This window comes from Protopterus annectens, chromosome 1.part0, assembly GCF_019279795.1.
Source record: "Protopterus annectens isolate FY-2018-M chromosome 1.part0, PAN1.0, whole genome shotgun sequence".
NCBI lineage: Eukaryota > Metazoa > Chordata > Ceratodontiformes > Protopteridae > Protopterus > Protopterus annectens.
The window spans coordinates 1,571,385,670-1,571,411,849 of record NC_056725.1 but is presented as its reverse complement, the minus strand read 5'-3'; positions in this window follow the sequence as shown (position 1 = coordinate 1,571,411,849).

Here is a 26,180-nt window from a genome sequence, read left to right as displayed (position 1 = left end):
TCAGAATGACATGGTAAGTTAAAGAATCATATTATATACACTCCCCAATTAAAATTTATTAGAAGCCATTGGTTCCTTATTTTACATCACCCTAACATCATTTCCTTTCCCACACTAATATCCACTCCAATGATAAAACAGTATGAATAAATGCAAAATACATAAGCTTAATAACACATCCTATTAAAACCATGTTACTAAAACACATAGTCCTGTTACAACACACTTAAATTAAGTCATACAACAGTTTTAAAATAAATTAAATAAAAATGTTGATTCCATATAACTAAAAGTAATAGTATTATAATTTCACTGCCCTTAGTTTCAATACTTGGAGCAAGGGCAACTGACCAATCAGACCAGGCAAAGACCCTACATTCAACTGAAGCTGCCAAATTAATTCTCGATATTCTAACCGAGTCTCCCATTGACCACCCCCTGGATTTTGTTCCACCTGTTCTATCACCAAAATAAAAACTTTTATTTCCTTACAATCCCTCAGATGCTTATAAAGGGCATTGGTATCATCCCTTCTCCCTATGTCATAATAGTGTTCAAACACTCTAGACTTTAAACATCTTTCCATTTTCCCTATATAATAATGTTAGCACTTTTGACAGTACTCAAGATAGACAACACCCTTTGACATATGATTATAATGTTTTGTTCCTTTAAAAAGAGTCTCAATAGTGGGAAATTTCATTTCCAGACAGTGTGCCATGTACTTACATTGGCTACACATGCCATATCTATAAGTGCCCATTTTTCTATTAATATTATTTGATGTTATTGTGTTTTTTCCCTTGGGTTTGTTCTCAAATATATCTTTCATGTTGTATCCCCTTTTAAATTAAAATAGGGGGTTCCAAAAACACCCACACGCTACTAGGCATCTTTAAAAAGATTTCCCATTATTTTAGGATAACTCTCTGGATATCTTTTGTACTCTGACTGTATTTTAAAATCATGGCATTGTTATAATTAATTACTCTATCATTTGAACTACCACTAAGGGGACCACTCACTTTCTTTGTTATATCATTGTCCCTCACTCTCAACCCTTCTGACCCTCTATTATTTATACCAATGCCATTTATAAACATCTGAGGGATTAGAAAGAAGGAGTGTTTTTATTCTGGGTGTTAGCACAGGTGGAACACAATCCAAGAGGTGGTCAATGAGCGACTCGGTTAGAATACTAATAATTCATTTGGCAGCTGCAGTTGAATGCAGGGTCTTTGCCTAGTCTGAAAAGTCAGTTATCCTTGGCCCCAGTATTGAAAATGAGGGCAGTGAAATTATAATACCATTAGTTTTAGTTATATGGAATCACCATTTTTACTTAATTCATTATTTTAAAACTGTTGCATGAATTAGTATAAGTGTGTTGTAACAGGACTATGTGTTTTAGTAACATGGCAATTACAGAAAAGATCAAAAAGAACAGATTATGGTGGTTCAGACACATGCAGAAAAGCAGAAGACAGTCTGTTGAAGAAGATTTTGGGACAGACAGGAAGAAGGTAAGAGGAAACAAGGACACCCAGCAAAGAGGTGAATGGATTGTGTGAAATAATATCTATGACAGTCAGGCATGAGTTTTGAAGAAGGCAGGTGTGTGGCTCTGAATCAAGAGAGATGGTGACAGTTAACAAGATACCCTGATCCCATGTAGAAAATGGGAAAAAGGGGGCTGATGATGATTAAGCTTATGTAGTTTGCATTTATTCATACTGTGACATCCGGTGAATATCCCACTGAACTGCCAGCAATATGTGATGTTCCTTACAATCCCGGGTCAGTAACTAAGGAACTTCAATCCTCACTACTGACTCCAGTGTGAGACCATCACTTAAGCAAGAGTAATATTTCACAATTTTCTCCTAAGAGCACAACAGGAACATTCTCTCTAACCTGGGACTAGACTGCATACTTCTGTCCATCCCTAATATAACTCCTTATCAAACACTTCAGAGCAATGTGTCCCAGTTTAACACTGCTAATGCACTCACACTTATATAAATTGAATCTCACACATACAAACACTTCTGGGAAAATCCTGACACAGATTTCCAGCTGTGTCCCTTCCCCCAAATGATACAGTAAAATGCTATCACCAATCAGAGCATCTACATGCCCTTTCCAAAGGGGTGTCCGATTATTAAAACTAGATATCAAAACAAATGGTAGCATATGACCTAAAGCAGCCAAGCTTTTGGAGTGGCCTGGGAATTATCAAAGCAGATATAAGCACTCCCAAATCAGATAAAAACAAGCAATGTGCCTACGAGGTAAATCACAACTTTGCAAAAACCAAAAACCTCATAAAAAATTGCCCAAAACAACATGAAATAAGGACAGTTTAATAGTACTTCACAAAAGAAACACAATACATAAGGCAAATGATGTAAAAAATCTCCAGTCAAGCACTTTCATCCATAAAAAGTCAGGACTTCATCAGAACAACATACACAGAATTCAAATAGTTTAAACAGCAAAAAGTCAACCCTCCCATTAATTAAAACTGGTGACATCATCACAACTTAAAGTTCTAGTGTAGTTTAAAATCATAAACTGAAACAGTCATGCTAAAGTGGTGGATTTATATTTCAAAATCGGCATTAGGGAACAGTAACTAATACCTGTGCTTGTAATGGCATTTAACCTCAGTTGCCAAAAAAGTTCCATTATTTTCAATTTATTTTGCCAATGTCCCCCCAATATCTTCCTTCACTTTCTGCAAAATACCAAACCGAAATCCAGTGCAAAGGGGAGAATTTTCCAGATGCCTAAATAAACCATTGTTTTCATTTTTAGTTCCTATTGCATATAGGTGCTCCTAAATAGCTTTTCAAAAGGGTGTCTCAGTTTTCCCAATATAAAATGTTGACATCCTGTACACACTGTGATGTATACCAGTTCCCTTGACCCACAGTTTCCTGTTGTTAATCTAACCTTCATAAGAGGGTCACATACACAGATGTCACTTTCTTCCAGGATATACCTACAGTAACTATAGACAACTTATTCTTGGAATTTAAATTTTCTGGGACCTTTGGATGTTCAAGCAAATGTTTCAAGTTGAACTCAGTTCTATATACAAACCTGAGGGTGTTACCAACACTCTGAAAAATCTCACTGTTACCCCTTAATACAATCCAGTTTTTCCTCCAATATCTGTCTCAACTTTCCACTAATGTCATCATAAGTTAAAACCATAGATTGAATGTATGACGTCTTCTCATCCTGTGACTTGTTTTCTACAAGGGGAATACCCAACAGTGTTATGTACTGAGTTCCCCAACCACTGATGACCTGCTCACAAGTGTTGATAATCATGCCCTTTGGGTAACCTCTAGCTAAGAAAAACTGAGCAAGAGTTCCCATCTTGCACCTGAGAACCTCCAATTCAGAGTTGTAATACCTTCTTTTGTGAGTGTGAAAACATTCAATTATATCCTGAGTGCAAACCTGCTTATAAGTATTAATAGTGGGGTGCAGGGGAGGGTTGAAACAGCTTTTCTTTTTAAATAATGTAATACTATTAGTATGATCATTTTCAAAGTCCTTAAACATGACTTTGAAATTCAAATTTTGAGTATATAGTTTTAACTCAGTTAAAGTTTTTGCTACATCTTCTCATTTTGCAGGCACAAATTTTATGCCTTTATGCATGAAGGAAAATAAATTTTCATCTCCCTTTAAACTTGTGTAGTTAAATATATTAAAACCTTGGTGGCTCAATAATTTACTGCCAAAGGCTGTTAGTATTAGGTTTTCAGTTACTGATGCTGTATTTTGGTCTAGCTGTTGCAACTGCCCTTCCTCCATCTCTGCGCTTGAGTTTTGTTTCTCCACTCCCTTGTTCTTTGATGATGTTCTAAAAAAACATCGTTACCTCTACCTTTGTTTTGGCTTTTATTCTGTAGTCTGTCAGACCTTCGAAGGGGAGAGTATTCTTGCTCATAATCCACATCATTATCATTGTCTAGATTACAACTGAACTTCCTTTCCCTAATGTAAACATCCTGAGAGTTATTCACATCTCTATCTCTCCCGCAGGTGTGGTTAGTTATATTCTCTGTCTCATAAGATTTGGAGAAGTGGTATGCTACTTTCTCTCTGTATTCAGCTTCATCTTGAAGCAATTATTTTTGTTTTTGTATAAAATTTAATTTAGCTACTTGTTCAACTTTATCAAGCAGATTGTCATATTTTACAGAAAAAACAAGCATCAAGTACATTTTCATTTAGTTTGTCCACTTCACCCATCAATTCATTAATTCTCTTGTTGTTATTTCTTATAATAAACTCCATTAATTCAAAACTGTGTCTATCAAACATTTCTAAAAGTTCAGTGCACTCTAATTGTCATTGTGTACTCTCAAATCACTAAACAATATACTGATTGACCAGGCACAATGTAAGATAATAAAAAGATTTAATAATGAGCAAAATGATTAAAAATGTAAAACAGTAATTTCAATAAACAAAGAGAATTCAATCACCAGGAAAATTAAATGAATACTGAAGGACAGAAATCCAACATTTAGAAAAAAAAACCTCTTGACTAATTACTTATAATTTCCTAGCTCACTGAAGAACACTGTCCCTGATCTAAACTAAATATTACAACAGCTGCAAGGGCATGGAATGCATTATCATGGAACTTATAAACAAAGGCATTGGCAACCTTCAAACACTGGACCCCATGCAGTTTGGCTTCGTAAAGGGCCGATCTTGTCTTGTGAACCTGATTGACTTCTTCAAATCAGTCTCCAGAGCTGTGGACGAGGGTAAGGTGGTCCACACAGCCTATCTGAACCACGCCAAGGCCTTTGACACCACCCCCCACTCTGGAATCATAGATAAACTTACTAAGCTGAGCATAAATCCCTATGATACTCAATAGGTTGACAACTGGCTTACTGATAGAACCCAGACTGTAAACGTAGCCGACTCCAAATCCAGCTCCAGACAAGTGACAAATGGATTACCTCAGGGTTCAGTCCTGGGACAGCTCTTGTTTGGCATCTACTTCTCTGAAGTACAGGCCAACACTAAGGGACTCTGGCTAACAAAGTTCGCAGATGACTGCAAACTAGGAGCCATTATTGAATCCTCAAATGATGTGGATATTCTACAAAAGGGCCTTACAGAAACAGATACTTGGTGCCAGAGCCATGGGCTCAAGCTTAATGTCAAGAAATGTATAGTTATCCCCTTGGGGAAAAACCATGTACCCATGAATTACCACATAGGTGGCAGTACACTAAACACTGAAAATGTGATGAGAGACTTAGGGAGTCAGGTGGACAGTGGTCTCACCTTTGATAACCACATCGCCACAACAGTAGGAAATCCTTCTATGTGGCACACCTCATCACTAAGGGCTTTACATCCAGAAAAAAGGAGGTCACTGTTCCACTGTACTCATCTCTCATTAGACCAATTATAGAGTACAATGCCCAGTTTGGTATGTGCCTCACAAGACATTTGCAACAGCTGGAAAGGCCACAGAAATACCCCACTAAAAAAAATCACAAGCCTAAAGCAGATGCCCTATGCTGACTGTCTAAAAAACCTCCAGCTATACTCTGTGGCATATCATCTACTCAGAGGCGATCTCTGCTTAACATACAAAGCCCTGTCAAACCCTGAGCTGTTGGACATGCTCCACTTAAAGAAATTCCAATCCCTCAGAGCCACACGCTCCAGGGATCTAAACCTTGTCATCAAAATGAACAAAACATGCTGGAGGGATAGGGTCCTGACACAGAGACTCCCCATACTCTAGAATAGACTGCCTATACATGTCAAGCAGAGTGCCTCCTTGGCCCTCTTCAAAAGGAACCTTGACGACTGGACGGTAGATAGGAAATTCACCCAGGGATCATGTCAGTTGCCCTGCTAGACAGGGGTCCAGGGAAGTAAATATTGTGGGAAGAAATATCCAGGGAATTGTTATGGCTAGGCTTGTATAGGCCCTAGGGCCAATAGCCTAGTACCAACCTATGAACCTTTGATCCTATGAAAGGCATGCTTAGATTTCTTAGTGAATTCTTTGGGTATCCACTGTTCTATACAGTAACACAACTGTGAACACAAATGAGAAGTCAACTCAACTGTGATCTGAACTCAACTGAAATCAACTGTCTCCAGCAGGCTCTTTTATAAACTAGGTTGTCTGTCTCAACTTCTCCAGTTGTTATTTTCATTTCTTTCTTTCTTTGAACATCAACATACAGTTGTTTATTAAAGTTCCATCCTGTCTTTCAGTCTCTGACAGTAAACACAGGCATCTGAGCACATTCTGATGACATCATGTATAGATCAGCTGACTCTGAAACAGTCTGCATTTAGAATCTCCTGCACAAACATGCACGGTTAGACATGCAACAGAACACTGTTCAACTTCTTTAAACATCCTGCACAAGTGGAGTACCAACCAACATATAAGAACTTATTTACAATTCATGCGAGCATATAATACACAAGTTAATCTAAAATTATGTACAAAACTCATGCCAGATATGGTAGCACAGATGACAGTGTCTAATTTCATCACAGTCCCCCATGACTCAAGCATGATTTTCAAGTGACCCTTGAAAAATGACACTTGAAAAAAATGGGTCTGCTTGGGAATATATCATCCCACTCCTCTCCTGGACAATCCTTCTGGACTGGCATTATTAAACCCACTGTGGTGTTGTATTTTCATGTCATATGCTTGCAATCCTTGACTCCACCTCAGTAACTTAGCAGTTTGCTTGCTGACTCTATTTAGCCATGTTAAAGGGTTATGATCTGTGAGTACAGTGAATTTTCTTCCATATAGATAGGGCTGCAGCTTCTGCAATACCCATACTATGGCTAGACATTCTTTCCCCACAGCTGCATAACATTATTCCATAGGTTGAAGTCTATGGCTAAGATATACCATTGGTTGCTCTTCTCCTTCTGAGGAAACTTGGCTAAGTACATTTCCCACCCCATAATTTAAAGCATCTACTTGCACAATCTGGGCTGGTTAACACAGGGAGTTCTCCCAAAATCTCTTTAAGTTTTTAGAATGCCTGCTCTCAATCTGTGGTCCACAGTACATTATCTGGTTTATTTTTCCTAGTTAGGTCAGTAAGGAGTGCAGCAATTGTATTATAATTGGGCACACATTTTCTGTAAAACCTCCCTGTTCCTAGAAATGCTCTCACTTGCTTCTTAGTAACAGAAACTGGACACTCTTGACTAGCAGCTTCCACTTTGACAGGTTCTGGCCTAGCACTCCCCCTCTGTGTCTTAAGTAAGTGACCTCTGCCATACCCACCTGACACCTACTGGGTTAAATGGTTAACCTTGCCCTTTTAAACTTGTCTGCAAATACCCACAGCATAGTCTTTAATGCAGAGTTTAACCACTCCACAAGACCATTAGTCTGGGCATGATAGGGTGTGGTCTTTAGATGCTTCACCCCATAACACTTCCACAGACAAATCAGTAGGTTTGACATGAAGTTCGCTACTCAGTCAGTAAGTATCTCTCTTTGTAAACCTACTGTGCTGAAAATTTCTAGCAAAGCATTTGCCATCTTCTTTGCCTCAATAGACAACAGAGCTAATACCTCACAGTATCTGGTAGCATAAACCGCTACCGCCAGGATATATTTCTGCCCTGTAGAACTTGGAGTACACCCTGTAGAAGTTGGGTATACCTCTAAAATGGATTATATAAAGTATTAATTTGCAATGGTTGCTGGTGAAGATTAGGCTTTCTGAAAGGCAAATTGACAGCTGATAGTGGATATAATTTCTGAATATATTTGATTGCTACTGTATGGAAATGTGTGATGCTAAAATAATTGAGAAACGTTTCTTTTGCATTGCAAAGATAATGAGAACTGTATTCTGTGACTCTGAACACTATAATATATTCTTTTTAGGAAATGGCTTTTATTGTTTTTCATTTTGATCTTTTGTGTAATTTGTTTGTGCAATATAAACATTTTCTTTTGTTTAAATTCATATTTTTGAAAAGGATTATATGCTTACTGGATTAGATCAATATGTTATATCTGAAAGGCAGCACAATTTAGGGCTTCTTACTATTCTGATTTCACAAATTATATTATGATGCTTTAATTATGCAAGAATAGCCATTACTGATATTCCATCTAGAACACAACAAGCTGATATAGCAGTCAATACTCAGTATTCATGAGAAGGTCATTTTGCATACTGTACTGGTATCCTCCCTTTCTTTTCCTTGCCTATGATCTATGGTTTCATGTACCAAACAATACCTTGCTAGCATGACTATTGTCCTTATCTTGATGCACTGTCTATATAGATTATTATTTGTTTATGTAAACCATATGTAAATTATTTCTTATTATAGTTTGTATTCAATTTCTGTTCTTGCTATTGAGCATATCTACTTTAGTTTTTGTTTTATTATTCTTTGACTATAATTGGATAGAAAATATACCAATTGCTTACCACTGTTTTTCATATTTGAATACAACAAATTACATAATAGTTGAGAGCTAGTATTTAATATCATCACATCTAATATCAGTTTTCCTTTTAATATAATAAATTAAGAGGCCTGTGATAGTAATAAGATTCTTAACAGACATAGCATTGTTAATCCACCATATTGCAAAATTATTTTAATGTTCTTTTGGGACAGTGAGTAGCTTTGATTTTGTATTGCAAACCTAATGTGTTAAACTCTAAAGGCATCTTTGCAGTTGGATTATTAAATAGACTTCGAAGTAATGATCAGCATATTTCCTGTTATTTTATCACTCTTTGCTTTAAAACTGGAATGGAATACAGGAAGACTAAACATTTTAGAACATGTGTCCCCTTTTATGCCGGAAGGTGTGCTTTATATGCCATATGCCATCAGTAGGAGAACTATGTGACATTCTTGACATAAGAAGTTCACAAGGAAATAGAGAGTTTAAATGAATACACATCTATTATTTTAAAGGCTGAAGTGTTGGGAATAAAAAGTCAACTTTAGAGATAAACATGGAGTGCAATATATAGCTATTCTTTAACCAGCAGCCTCATTAATCTTTTATTTTTGTCTTGCAGTTAGAAGGAATATTGCAGAGCTCCAAAATGTCAAAAGCATATGAATTATGTCAAATATAAGAAATGTATAAGTCAGTTTTGATTGCTAACATTCAATATCAATCATTTAAGCTAAAATGCAATTTAATACACCATTTACATGAATTTAATATTCTATTAATAATAAGCAGAAAATGTTTGACTTAGTTTCTATATTTAAGTTTAATCAGCATAGGCATTTCTTCTAAATTAACTACTTTGGGATTACTCAATTAAAAGTATGAAGGCATAAAAATATAGCACTTGTAATGTTATATTTTGCTTAAAATTTCAGACAGCAGTATGTTATTACATATTGCTGTTATGTATATTATGTTTGCTGCTTATAAATGTAACACATTTAATGACTGATGTGGTCTTTAGGAATGTTGTTGTGTCTTTCGGCTTATCCTGGTTAGGGGTCACCACAGCGGAACTCCGGTCCGCTAATGTTTGCTAGTGGATTTTTACGTGCCGAGTTACCAGACCTGATGCGCAACCTCCAACGAAGGCATGCCCATTCACGCATGCCTCCAAACAGAAGACGCTCTAGCTGAGAGTCTTTAGAAATAAGCATGTTTAAAGCTGCAGTAAGTTTATTTAGATGAATGTCGTACATATAAATACTTAAATATTCTAACTCCGAGATCACACGACACACAAAGGAAACTCAACAGCCACACATTTTACAGTCCCTCACACACACACATCACAGTCACAGCACACACTTACACACACTAAAGCCCCTAACCAACACACTTACACATATATACTTACCTAAACTTCCACCCATCCATTCACACACTGTACCACCAGAAACGCTAATTCAACATCTCCGAACTTCGGGATTTTGAATTTCACACTTCTGCGGGTTTCAGCATTTAGTGTTTTCGGCTATGTAATTTCGAAATACTGAAATACAAAAAATATTGCAGTGATTTTTTTACTTTTTCTTTATTGTTAACAGTAATATTTTAAAATACTTCAGTTATGTCTTTTGTTAATAGTTATAGGGTATTTTATGTGTTTTTAATGTATTTTTAAAGCCCCTATTTTGAGTACTAGAAGGTCAAGATGCAATATTTTGTGGCTAGATTGTCACTGGATATTCCATACCTTATAAAACTGTCTCATGGTGGGCAGTTCCCATTAAGGTGACCTTTGTGTTTGTAATTATTAGTTGTTGTTTACTCCTATTTTTGTATATAGTCTTTTAAAGTAAATGTGGAATTATTATATATTTTTAATTGAGATTTTAATGAAACTTGTACCGACTTTTCCCTAGTTATTTAGTATGTAGGTGTCACAAGTTTCTGGTTTTGGTGCTGTTTGTTTAAGAGAAGGTACGTTGGCTTGGTTTATTGCCACCATGTGACACAGTATTAAAACTGTTAAAACAGATATTCCATTCATTGTATTTTATTCTGAAGAAGTTTGCACTTTGTTGCAAATGAAGAGCGCTTCAATAAATAGTGGATTGCAGTCTTGGCTATGACCTTTCCTTTTTGTTTTTCATCAGTCTGTTTGTTTCTTTTGTTTTCACAGATGTTATAGAATAGTTGGAATAGAAAGGCATTGTGAGGGAGAAAGAGGCTAGTCCTAAATAAGGTAAGAATCTTAAGTCAGATACAGAAGGAGAATTTTACATTATAAAAACATTTGGAAACTTATTTCTGCTGTTGTTTATAGGAGTTATGTTAAATTTAAAATGTAATTACTGAGCCAAAATGTAGACAAGAGATCATTTGTTGTGATCCTTTAATGGTGTGTGTTGCAGGGGCTTTGTATAGCAACATGTATATTTTCCTGCAATACTACATCTGGTACAGTTTTTTTTTTTTTGGTATAAAACCTATTGAATTTACAGCATTAAGAGAGATGCAATTTATAGTAGTAATATTAAATGGGTAAAATACAGAAAGAAAAATAAAACTGTTTTAGAGAAAAAAAATCATTAGCAGTTGCAAAGCTGTTTGCTAAACTAGGCACTGAATGCTGATTGAGTGTCATGTTCACAAATAGCCAAGTAATGGAACAGTGGAATGGCTGCAGGGGACTCTGGGCCAGGGGCCATATTTTCTTTGTCTGTTCTTCAGTTTGCGTTTGAAAGTTGTATCCCACAAGTCCACTGGAGTGGGTGGGGTTACATAATTATGTATGCAAATTTGATGTTAATCGGTGTACAGATTTGTACTATTTTTCATGGGCCTTGTCCAGATTTTTGATGTTTCCAGGTTGAGAGGTATGATATATATACATATATATATATATATATATATATATATATATATATATATATATATATATATATATATATATATATATATATATATATATATATATATATATATATATGGATTCACTTTATAATTTCAAAATACTGAAATACTGAATTTCAGTATTTCAAAATCATAAAGTCGAATGTCCATAATCCCAACAGCACACAATTGCGAAACACACAATCACGAACACATACAAACCATACACCACACAACACATACATCATCCAACCCACACTACAACAAACAAAACACACACACACACACACACACACACACACACACACACACGCGCACACACACGCGCACACACACAGACAAACACAAACAAACCTACACTAAATGTAAGCATAGGGGCACGCCCCCCTGCACCCCCATGTGGGGTGCTGCACCTCCCAGACCCCCCTACCTATATATACTAACTCCGAGATCGCACAGATACAAAAAGAAAACACACACCCACACATTTCACAGTCCCTCGCACACACACAAACATCACACATATACATACATCCACACATTCAGACACACTCAAACTCCCACACAAAACCCTTACAAAACACTCACTTACCTTCAATTGCACCTACATCCATACACGATACACTTCCAACACAGCACGCCACGTACTGTAAGCCATAACCGCAAATTCGAGATATTTGAATTCGCGATTATGCACTTTTGCGATTTTCAGTTTTCGACTTTACGATTTTGAAATACTGAAATTCTGTATTTCAGTATTTCAAAATGATAAAGTGAACCCATATATATATATATATATATATATATATATATATATATATATATATATATATATATATATACATATATACAAATATATACTATATATATATATATATATATATATATATATATATATATATATATATATATCTATGTATGGGTTTAATTCATATCATTGAAATTGCACTTACCCGAATTTTAAATAAACAAGATGACAACACCGAAATTGCATTTGAATGAACACTAACATTATTGATAGTGTAACCAGGGAAAGGAGGCAGTCGACCAGCATTTGGAAGATTGCCATTTTCCCCACTGTAGTGCAATCTCAGAGTTGGTATATTGAGTTTGGGGGATTGATGGGTGCAGTCGCTCACAAGGGGAGTGTGTGCAGGTGGATGTGTTTGACATGCTTCGATATGGCTTTTTGTTCCTGTTGGCTGACTGCCTTCTTTCCCTTGTTACACTATCAGTAATGTGAGTGTTTGTTTAAATGCAACTTCAGTGTTGTCGACTAGATTATTTAAAATTCAGGTAACTGCGATTTCAATTATGTGAAGTAGACACACACACACACACACACACACGCATATATATATATATATATATATATATATATATATATATATATATATATATATATATATGTATATACACATACATGTATGTGTATGCCTGTTTTAGCTTGAAATGTTTTTATTTGATTAACAATCAAATTGCTAAAATTCATCATTATATAACTAAGAATTAAATAGCTATCTTATGATAAATACACCGGCTTACATTAAAAATTGTGTCAGAACTGAGTGAAAATTGTTGGGGGTAAAAATAAAAATCAAAGAAGAAAGAGAAAGTAACGGAATAGGAAGTATATAAAGAAAATGAAAGAATTTCATAAAATGAAAAGTAAATGAAATATGAACAAAATAGTTAAAATGAATGGGTGCAAATAATATAAAGACATGTTATTACATTATGGCTAGGATTCATGAAATTGTCATCAGTAGTTTTATTTCGGTAATCTGACCTGCCCAATACTGTGACAATGATTCAAAGACATGATAATGCTACACGGTGTAACATCTCATTAGCACCTCATTATCATGTCTCTGAACTGAACAATGCACTGTTGCAGGTAACTGTGCTAGTTTTCAACCAGCCAACCCATACATCTCAGAGTTGCACAAGCATCTACAAAATAAATATGCATACAAGCAGACAGCAAACAGGCAGAAACGCACACACACACACAAAACCACACATACCCACATTTGTACATACATATACACACACACACACACACACACACACACACACACACACACACACACACACACACACACACACACACACAAACACACACACACACAAAACCACACATACCCACATATGTACATACATATACACACACACACACACACACACACACACACACACACACACACACACACACACACACACACACACACTCTCACACAAATAGTTTTGCAGTACTTTCCTGCCATATTACTAGCAACACCTTCCTGCCATAGGAATGAATGCATATATGTCATCAAAAGATGGTGAGCCTTTTTTTTGCTTTGGTTCCTAACTGGTATAGCAGAGCTATAGTTTGAGTCATTTTGCTGTGCAATTTCAATCCCAGTTCAAAGCATTGCGAAGCTTTTATGCCTAATTACCAATAGTTGTGCTTCTGGACTGCTACATTTGGATGCTACTTCCTCAAGTGAGACCAGAGTAGCACTACAGATTGAAGCCATTTTACTACTGTAGCACTATAATAGTCTCTGAATTAGTCGGAAATAACAAATTTAAAAACCCTTTTACAAACAGGATTGTGCAGAGTGTGGGACACATTTCTGAATCTTGAAAAATGAAAGATAGTAGATGTATACAGTGCAGATAAATTATTGGCAAACTGCTTTTGTGTGCATTATATGAAAAAGGAGAATAAGTCAAGATATATTTGACATTTAGGCATGGACATTTTAAAAATACCTGAGAAAGAGGGGACTAGAAGAAGAGAAGAGAGAAAGAAAGAAAAAGTGTTTTTTTTTATTTTATTCATTTAATTTATTTTATTTTACCTATTTGCATTTATTTACTTGGAAAGTCTGACTGAGTAGTGGCCTTTTTCGATGGAGGCCGGAAGAGAATAGCTCCATTATACAAGCATCATGGACATCATTTGCATTTGTTTCATAATTTGCAGTCAGTTTCATTCATGAGCAACAATTCTTATTTTATTATTATTATTTTGCTTATTTTCCTGTATGTTATCTAAGAAATTATAAGATGCTGGGTTGAATTATTCACATAATATATAGGAAAAAAAAAACATCTAACTATTCCTTTCTGGGTTCAGGGTGAAGTCAGTAAAGCGTACACAATTTTTTTTCATGTATGCATCGCACTGTGATGTGCACACAAGAGTGAACAATTTTAGATTCAGTAAACATTCCTTAGAGGTGGGCAAGCATACATAAACAGGGAGACTTCCGCACAATGTAAATTTCTGCTTAAGCATGTGAATATTATGCAAATGAGGCAGGTGGAGCGATCCAGCAAGGTGAAAGGCATCTGTGTAGACTCCGTGTGTGTGTGGTCATAGTATACATGGACATTTTCCATGTATAGGAATCTACATGGACAGAAGGGATGTAAAAGTCCAGAAATATGGACATAATTCCCCTAAAGGTATGAGATCACATACATGTATGTGCAAAATATACATTGGGGATGTTTGTAAAAGGAAGGGGATATTTAAAATTAATAATATTTTTTTTATAATTTTGGCATGTTTGCGCTATGCGCCACATTGTGTAAAAATGCTTAACAGAAAAAAAAATGTAAAATAACATATATACTGTACTTCACACAAATGTATTGTTGTACACTGCATGGGGTCTGTACAATGGTGCATCCATGCTGTTACCAGCTTTCATGGCTAAGAACAGTGTAGTTACCAGGCTGTCAGCGTGAATATGTATGCAAATTAGGTTATTTTGTTGAATTGCTGAAAGGAGCAACTGTGCCCGCATATCCCATTTGTGTAGGCTCCTACATGGTTCTGATATTCCCACTATGTTATTTTTAGAATTTTTTAGTGTTCAGCATGGATGTTCGCATGGTGCGCTGCATAACATTTGCTCAAGCATACTACTCATTTGACAGTGATGACTTAGCATTTGTCAAGGAAAACTGGAGATATTCAATTAATAAAATATTTTTCTATAAGCTATGCTGTGTGGCACTGTGCCCAGCACCACACAGTGAACTAAAGTAGGGCCTTTAAATCAGATCAATTACACCCTAGGGAGGTGAACTGCATCATAATTAGCCAATCCCACATGGTGGGATTGCAAGAAGTATGCATACCCCATACATTCTGATTTTGCATCAATATTCTGAACCATTGCAGTAGAGACTTGGAAATTTCAACTGAGATAATGTTAGGGGCTGCTGCAGCTTTCCTACATCTTTATGTGCTAGATGTTGAAGTCAATGCTGCTGATGCTGCTGACAATAGACCTAGGCCAAGAAGAAGAAAAGTGCTCTGGCCCAGGGTAACCTTCCAGGAGCTACATGGGCTGGAGATTGTAGAGTGCTACAGGGTGGACAAGGACATATTACAAGACCTGAGTGAGTTCTGCCATCCTCATCTCAGAGCCAGAGTTAACCAAAGGGAACCCATCCCAGTGGAGACGTAGGTATGTGTAGCCCTTAGGATACTAGCTACAGGTACCTTTCAAATACCAAGTGGAGACATGATGGGAGTGTCACAGACATCTGCATCCAGGATACTCCACCAATTCCTGCATGCTATTTTCCCACATACCAGTAAGCACATATATTTTCTCCTTAGACTCTGAGGTGAGGGACAACAATATGCAACACTTCTACCATGTAGCACACTACCCTAAAGTACTGGGTGCCATAGATTGCACTCATGTACACATCAAGTCACCACCTGGTGAGGAGGGCAGAATCTACATTAACCACAAGGGATACCACTCCATCAATTGCCAAGTCATTTGCAATGCCCAGGGGATTATCATGAATGTGTGTGCTGGCAACTCTGGCAGTTATCATGACTCCCATACCTGGCACACATCTCAGCTGTACCAGAAGTTTGCTAGAGGGAACATCTCACAGGGGCATTTACTGGAGGATGCTGGCTACAACCTGGAACCGTGGATGATGACACCCATCAGAAATGCACACACACCCACAGAAGAATGCTATAATGAGGCACATTCACAAACTAGGAACATCACAGAGCATGTGTTTGGGCTTCTGAAGTCATGGCTCCCCTACCTCAATATATCTGGTGGAGTTCTGTAGTATCCTCTAGCCACATGTGCACAGATATTCACAGTATGTGCTATGCTACATAATTTGATCCCATGGAAACAGCTGCAGCAGGATCAGCAAAGGGAAGGGATACACAGCCTCCCACCAGTGCCTACGTCACCACAGCCACAGTCATAAGAGGACTTGGAGGAGGAACCCCCTGCTGATGTCCTTGTAGGCAGATGTAGGTGTACTCTGTATGCCGTGGCTTTGGCTAAGAGACAACACATAGCACATTCACTGACAATATAGGGACATGGGGACTAATACCTTACTCCTGCTCACATATAGATATGAAAATTGATGCCAGCCAAATCACACATTCTCTGGCTGTCTGTGTATTGGCTGTGTACTGCTCGCATCAGACAGACTCAGCCCTGTACTACAGGTGTGTCAACAACTGCACTTGCAAGGTAAGTCCATAACCTACACAGTAGTATAGTGCATTATGTTATGTTATTGTAGCTATTGAGCGGGTAAATTAAGCAGGCAGCTGTACTGGGCTATTTGTACAGAAGTTACATCCATGTGGAACTACAGACAGCCATTCCACTGACATTTCATCATTTGTAGTCAGTAGGCCTCATACATGGAATATTCATGCAGTCCTATTGCAACAGGTTACTGGTACTTCATTCAAGGGACATGTTAGAAAGTGAGGTCAAATGATAGGCAGACTAATGTGTGTCCTAGTAGAACATGGACTTTTGTTCCTGCACCTTTCAAAACAGCAGTGTCTCCTTCTAACTGCCATAACAATAAATTATCTATGCTGTATGAGCATTTCACACAGTTAGTATACCACACAGCATCAGAACAGTAATGTACAATTTGAACTTACATATTACATGTTAGTAATATAGTGCCTTTTTTAGGCAAAGTTCAAAGGACGAAACCACCGCCATAACAGGTACAAGCATGCAAAATCTGAAGGTAATGCTACTCAATGCTAGAAGTCTAAACCTCAAAATGCACTCTCTCGAGGCACTCTTAAAAATGGAGAACATAGATATCTGTGCAGTAACTGAGAACTGGTTCAAGGCTCCAGAGAGCACCCCTGCAATACCAGACTTCAGCTCTTACCACACTTTTCAACCACCAGACCAGGACCAAAAACACTAAAGGTGGAGGATTGCCCATATTCATCAAGGATATTCACAACACCAGGCTAGTTGCCCAACACAATGCGTCTGAAATTCTCCAGGTGCAACTAACACTAGATAAGACTGCAATCCAAATTGTAGCTTGCTACAGATCCCCCACCATGCCCCAGGATTCTCACTACACCTTTATAAACATACTGGAAAAGATTAAGATACAACCAAATATCCTAATACTGGGTGATTTCAACTACCCTGCCATTAACTGGGAAAACTACTCGTGTACCAACATCTTTGCCCAACGGTTCTTGGAATTCATAAATTCCAACACCCTCGAACAACTAATCCTTAGTCCCACTAGGGGCTCCAATATCCTAGACCTGGTCATTGCCAACATGGAAAATCGATGCTCCATACCTATGGTAACCCCCTCGTTTGTCAGGTCTGACTATAAGCTAATCACCCTTGACATCCACATCCCACCTCCACCCCTCAGTAAGGAAACCTCCGTAAAAAACTTCTCCAAAGTCAACTTCATGCTACTCAAGTCAGACGTGACAAACTTCATGACACCCATGCAGATGGGAACTGAAAGTTTAACTGCTGAATCCTACACTAAGGCACTATACGAGCACATCTACTCATGCATGAATCGTGTCATCCCCAATAGAACCAAGATGCCCTCCTCCAAAAAAAAGGAAGCCAATCTGGTAGTCACTTGCCATAAACAAACTTTACAACAAAAGGAGGAAACTGTTGCAGAAAAGAGGAAAATCCGAGGATGTAAAAAACTCTCTTACCAGACTCAGTAAAAAGCTGAGATCCCTCATAAAATCTTCCAAAGCTAGTTACGAAAATAAAATTGCCAAAGATTCCAAAGACAACCACAAGGCATTCTATAGCTATGTCAAGAATCTAAATGGCAATGCTCAGATCTGCTCTGAGCTACAACAGAATGGCATTAAATATACTGATCCCAAGGATATTGCCAATATCCTGGCAGATTGATTCAGTGCAAACTTCATCTCCCTCTCAACCCCTAAAGGGCCCATCTCAATATTGAAAGATTGCCAAATTCTGGTAATAACAGCCACACAGGTAAAAAACACACTCTCCAAAGCTAAGAATACAGTATCCATGGGACCAGACGATATCCCAGGCTGTGTACTACATGAACTACAAAATGAACTGGCACTTTACCTAAGTGTCATGTTTAACCATAACCTCACCTCAGATTTCATGCCCACTGAGTGGCACACAGCTTCAGTTATCCCACTCCACAAGGGGGGATCCGCCTTGGATCCCGGGAACTACTGCCCCATCAGTCTGATGAGTCTGATCTGCAAGGCCATGGAATGTGTTATCATGGAACTTATAAACAAAGACATTGGCAACCTTCAAATAATGAACCCCATGCAGTTTGGGTTTGTGAATGGCTGATCTTGCCTCCTGAACCTGACTGATTTCTTCCAATCAGTCTCCAGAGCCAAAGACCAGTGTAAGGTGGTACACCCAGTCTATCTTGACCTCGCTAAGGCCTATGACACCATCACCCACTCTGGAATCATAGATAAACTTACTAAGCTGGGCATTAATCCCTACATCACTCGATGAGTTGCCCATTGGCTTACTGACAGAACCCACACTGTAAAAGTAGGTGACTCCAAATCCAGCTCCAGAAAAGTGGCATGTAGAGTACCTCAGGGTTCAGTCCTGAGACCGCTCTTGTTTGGCATCTACTTCTCTGAAGTTCAGGCCAACACTAAGGGACTCTGGCTAACAAAGTTTGCAGATGACTGCAAATTGGGAACCATTATTGAATCCCCAAATGATGTGTATATTCTACAAAAGGGCCTTGCAGAAACAAATGCTTGGTGCCAGAGCCATGGGCTCAACCTCAATGCCAAGAAATGTATAGTTATCCCCTTTGGGAAAAAAACATGTACCCATGAATTACCGCATAGGTGGCAGTGCACTAAACACTGAAAGTGTAATGAGAGACTTAGGGACACAGGTGGACAGTGGTCTCATCTTCGATAATCACATTGCCACAACAGTCAGGAAATTCTTCTATGTGGCATACCTCATCACTAAGGGATTTTCATCCAGAAAAAAGGAGGTCATTGTCCCACTGTATTCATCCCTCATTAGGCCCATTATAGAATACAACGCCCCATTTAGTATGTACCTCTCAAGACATCTGCAACAACTGGAAAGGCTGCAGAAATACCTCACTAAAAGAATCACAGGCCTAAAGCAGATGCTCTCTGCTGACAGTCTAAAAAAACTCCACTTATACTCTGTTGCATATCGTCTACTCAGAGGTGATCTCTGCTTAACATACAAGGCCATGTCAAACCCAGAGCTGTTGGACATGCTACACTTAAAGAAATCCCAATCCCTCAGAGACACATGCCCCAGGGATTCAAACCTTGTCATCACAATGAATAAAACATGCTGGAGTGATAGGTTCCTGACCCAGAGACTCCCCAGATTCTGTAATAGACTGCCCATACATGTCAAGCAGAATGCCTCTTTGGCCCTCTTCAAAAGGAACCTTGATGATTGGATGGGAGATAGGAAATTCACCCCGGGATCACATTGGTCGCCCTGCTAGAAAGGGGTCCAGGGAAGTAAATAGTGTGGGAAGAAATAGCCAGGGAATTGTTATGGCTAGGCTTGTATAGGCCCTAGGGCCGCTAGACTAGTACCAGCCTATGAACCTATGAATAGCAAAGTACATATTTATGCAGGTGATGGTATGATGAATGATCCCTTGTATATCAAGCAGCTTTTGTGGCTCAAAGGACTAATGCAGCTAGCTTGTGTGATGGTGTTTAGGGTTCTAATCCAGAGATAGCCAGATATTTGGCATGTTAAGGAGTAATACACAATGTTTTACAGACCGTGTGTGCTCTATACTAGTATTAACCTGTTGAACATATCACTGACACATTTATATCTACACCTCATATCCAACACCTATGTAAAAAGTGATAGGTAATATTGGATTAGTCAGTATCAGAATTCTAAAGGTTGGGACTTGAAACCATCTGTCAATGTGCATATGTTGAAAATAGATCTAAGTTCCACCTACAGCACAATGTACTATGACAACAAAATAGCAACAATGAATGAAAAATTATGCTGTGATGTAATTTATAGAGATTTTTCAGGGCCGTACATGAAACACTAATCAATAAACTATCACAACTAGGTACTGATGCACTCTTGATAAGATGGATAGCTGCATGGCTTACATATAGGACATGGCAAATATACAGCAATTGGACAAGTGGAATAACTGGTTACAGCCAGGGTGCCCTAGGCCCAAACTTGTTCACATTTCTCTTTAGACCTATTCATTTAATTTCAGTTGTTTTACAGTTCATATGCAGATGACTTGGAATTAGGTGTACTGATTACATGTGTTACAAATGTGATATGTCTGCTAAATAGCCTGACTAAATTGACCATGTGGACACAGGAGTATAATATGCTGTTGAATATATCACAAATTAAGCATATGATATTTGGAAGATATAAATAGAAAGGTGAATATTACATACAGTGGACAGTGATTGAAATTGTCGATTCAGTTATGGACCTGAGTATATAGGTAGATCCAGCTTTGAGTTTTTGTAATCATATCATACTCCCAGCCTGGAGTACAGCTAGCTGTGGACTGGAGTCAATTTATGGAACATTAAGTCTCTGATATAAGCAATGCGCTGCCCATTTGTGCACTGCTTAGCAACGCACAACAAGCCAAATATGCCACTGTGCATGCCCATACACTTAGTTAAGCAGAGCGCAAATCTGTTTCTCCTTGCATAATTTTGTTTAAAGATGTATATATATATATATATATATATATATATATATATATATATATATATGTTATTATATTTATATATATGTATGTATGTATGTGTTTATTGCCCTACATACCTAGATCAGGGAGAGTAAAGCTGTACTACGACACCTATAATGTTGGACGAAGGACCAAAAGGAAAGGCTCAACATTAAATAATGCATTTAAAAATATGTGGAAGTGCTTAGAATAACATGTGTTGCACTGGGAGGACTGTTGGGATAGTTGAAGTTCAGAGTTCTGGCAGTCGTCTCTCACGTCATGTGTAAATTATACCACATTTGACAGCAAACCAGAAATTTGTGTGAAACACACATAAGTATGAGTCAAAGCTGTGTACTTGCTGCAAACATCTGGACAATGGTGTGTCATACCATGCCTCCCTATTCTAGCATGTGGAAACCTTGAAAATGTATGGCATCATATATGAATACATAAATATATTGTCAAGCCATATATTTTTATATGTGGCAGCAACAGCACCCACATTCACTACAGCCCCCTGTGTCTGCTGGATGTCAACACACATACATCAACAACTGAACAAGGTGTGTATTGTATTATGTTGTGTGCACACTCATTGACAGGGCTAATTTAGTTTTGCCACAGGCTTGCCCATCAAAATGCAAACAGACACATATGCCAAAAAGGGGTGCTGTTGTCACATGGCAAGGATGCAAAACAGTTTTCTGACTGTCATGCTACTAGCTGCAGATGACAGTAGGGAGCAATGTGACTCTGCAGGCCTCCAAAGCTGTTCAACACAGGGCTTGTTTATGTTCTCTAGGATAACTTCATCTGCAGTCATTTGTAAAACTGACTTGAGCAATGGCATGTGCCTAAGACTGGATAGATAGGGGCTCTAATCTCACTCTGGCCCACTTGCAGTGCATGTGTATATATGTCACCCCCAAAGAGCAAGTGTGCATACCAAACTCACTTCAAAGCTGGTTGTTTTGTGCTTTTTGGCTCATGCAGTTGATGCAGGCCTCCAAGCTCTCATTCTTCACAAGGTCTGCTGATGTTATTTACTATAAGACTACCTAAAGTCATACTAATAACAGACTTAAGCAGTGGTGCATGTCATAAGTTATGTGATCTGTAGTGTTTAAGATTGGATAAGTAGGAGTTCTAATCTCACTCTGGCCCACTTGCTGTATGTGTATATATCTCCCCAAAGAGCAAGTGTGCATATCACATTGACTTCAAAGCTGGCATTGTTTTGTACTTTTTGGTTGTTGCAGGCCTCCAAGGTCTCATCCTCCACAAGGCATGCTGATGTCAACTACCATACGACTACCTAGAGCCATATTAATAGCAGACTTAAGCCATGGTGCATGTGATAAGTACTGTGATCTGTATTGTGTAAGACTAGATAGGAAGGGGGTCTAGTCTCACGCCAACCTACTCTCTGTGTTTGGGTATGTATGTGTAACTTTCTCAAAACAAATATGAACAAACAGGGTTTTGCACTGTTTTGGTCCTAGCAGGTGATGCAGGCCTCCACACTCTTGCCTCCCAGCAGGCCTCCTGATGTCATCTACAATAAGACTTACTAAAGCCATGTTAATGTCGGACTTAAGCCATGGTGCATATGTTAAGAACTATGATCTCTAGTGTGTAAGACGTCCTAAAGCCATGCCAACATGAGACTTAAGCCATGGTGCGTGTGTCAGGAACTGTGATCTGTAGTGTGTAAGATTAGAGAGATAGGGGTTCTAATCACATGGTAGCAAACCTTGTATGTGGGCTGTGCAGTGTTCTGCATAAATGAATAGGCACTAGTACTATTCTCATTGCAGTCAAGTTTGTGTGTATGTTAAAGCATTTTACATCTGCCTATGGGATCATAGGCTCATTGGAATTTACTTGGCTAATAGACCTAGTGCCCTTAGAATTATAGCCAAGTTATTACCTGTATGTACATGATTAGCACCTATTGCTCCTGTCAAAGAGGGACCCAGTAGGAACTGCCTTGGTGAAATTATGGTCAACTATACAGTTGTACTGACTGCATCTACAGAGAGCCAATGAGGTGCTCTGTTTGACATGATGGAGTCTGTTCTAAAGGAATGTTAAACTATGGTAAACAATTGTCTTCCTCCAGCAGGTTGTATTAATGTCACATGCCATGTTAAGATCTATACAGCGAGTAACCTGTGTGCCATTTGACTTACGGACATGCAGCATTTCCAGTACAGTAGGGTCAGAGATGGCCTGGTATGCAAGCCAAAAATCACCTCTGAGTACTCTGTATGTCACACACTAAAGTGACAGTGATATCAGATGATCACCATGGACAGATGCTGAAGACCTGACTTTCCATTGTGAGGAAACTATGTGGTCTCTCCAATTGCCACAGATGCACGGGAAGGTACATACCAAAAGGGCCTTTGCTGCCAACTTGATTTGCAGAGGGAAGAGGTCATAGAGGTTTTGACATCTACTATTTCTTGAGACAATGCCCTCACTTATTACATGGGCATGATAGAATGTCCTTCTTAGAACTGCAGAGACATGGTGATCTAAGGTAGGTTAGCTGTCAACTTGTGTGCCCAGGTCTCACATCCCTGAGTATGTATGTCAGGTGTTGCTATTGATGTGGTACTTAGCAGGAACATCACTGTTACTGAAAGCAATGATAATATATACATTTGCATTGCTTCTAAGGCCATTACTTTGGCAACAATCATTTGCTCAAGTAAGACCTTAGTGTATGACGTTAGCATACTTTGGAGATTCAATGACTGCTCCCAGTTTGCAGGTATTAGCAAACCTTGTCAACCACAGACATGTACTTTGTGCCTGTACTTTGGACAAATGGATTCCAAACAGTGCAGGACCCATGACTAAACCCTGTGGAACACCACCGGTTAGATCTCAACTATTGGGGGGTGGATTTGCCTATTTTGACTATATGACCTCTAACACTGAGGCAGTGAATAATCCCTCTAATGATATAAGGGTTGATGACTAGTGGGTGAGTTTGTGAATGGTGGCTAATTGGGTGATAGTATCATATGTTTTGTCTAAGTTCAGGTAGGTTGTATGCACAGACTTCCCCTCATCCACGTCCTAGGTGAGTGTCTCAAAGATGTCCACCAGGTTTAACAGGCATGATCTCTCTTTGCAAATCCAAAATGTATAGGGTCAACTTTGTGAAGATTACCTAGATCTTTGTTGATAAGGTCCATGATGATTTGCCCCATGGCCTTGCAGATATGGCTAGTCAGGATAATAGGTATATAGTTTCTGGGGTCAGTGGACACACCACCTCTGTGCAAGCAAATAATGGTGGTTACACTATGATTGCAAAGAGTTCCCAATAGTGTTAGTACTCCATGTTGGAACCCATGTAGGACTCAGCCTGTGATGTTATCATGTCCCATAGATGGTGTATTTTTGTCCACAGAAAGGCCATTTATGACCTGCTGTTTACAAGGTAGGGGACAGGTGGCAGGGATGTCATGGGGTGCGTGTGGTGGGGAAACAGAAGTTATGGTTTCACAGAAGCTGCCGGCCAACATGTTAACTATATTGGCAGGCTTTGTATATGAGGTATCCTTGACCATGAGTTTGGCACATGTTGGTCTTTCCTTTTGGGTTACAGAGGTAACTACAGAATGTGTTGTGGTTGTCCTCTGTGGAGGAGGCTAATTTGGACCCATACTTTGTTTTGGAGGACTTTGCAACAACACTAATTTGGTAGTTTAAGCTGAGGAGGGAATGTTTCCAGTTTAGGGGGCTCCTTCTCTCCTACTCTTAGACAGCAATGTCTTCCTATTATTGTAAAGCCTGTTACTGGCAGTTGTCCACCAGGCAGGTTTGCTTCACCATGAGGAGCTTGTTGTGCTCATGTCAGGTACAGCCAAGTCAGTACAGTCATACAGGTGTTTGTATAATGCATTGGTGTAGAGCTTGGCTTAGCTGCCAGTTACATCTGAGGGAGGTGGTGCAATGATGCTATTCATACCAACCCATAGGGGGTTATAATCTGGATTGGAGAGGTCAGATCTCAGCAGGGAGGACCTCAGAGTGGAGGTGCTACAGTGATCGCCCATATTGGTAAGCACCCAATCAAGTATGTTAGCTCCCCTTGTGGGGGTTTTCAACCTTGGAGACAATGAAGTTGAGTAACCTTTGGGCAATTGGGTTTGAGCACAAGTAATCTACCCAGATATTGGGTAGTCAAAATGACCCCAATCCATGGTGTCCAGATGTATCTTGATAGAGTCATGTAGATACAAATATGCTGAGAGTGAGAGCGAGTGTCTTGATTCATGGAGGGGCACCTGTAGTTGGCAATGACTTGAAAAAGTGCCCCACAAACAGCCAATAGCACCTGAAGTGCATCTATGAAATCATACTGTGTAACCAATATGGGTGTGTATGTATCCTTAATGAATATTTTACACCGCTAACATTAACCTGCTCACTCTTAGTTTGAGGTCTGCATGTGTGAAAGGATGTGTAGGCTGGTATGACTGTGACGCTCACCACAGTCTTAACCAGGTGTCTGTGATTGCACAAAGGTCTGCATGTTTCAAGATGAGGACAGCTTACTGTGAGTGTAGTTTCCTGTTGACATTCCTAGCATTTAGCAGCATAACATAGAGGCTGTACATGGGGTATTTACACTGAAAATTTGTCCTCAAGGCACCACCAAAAAAAGGGCACTATGGTGGTGGCAATAACTTTTGCAAGTATCTGAAATCTC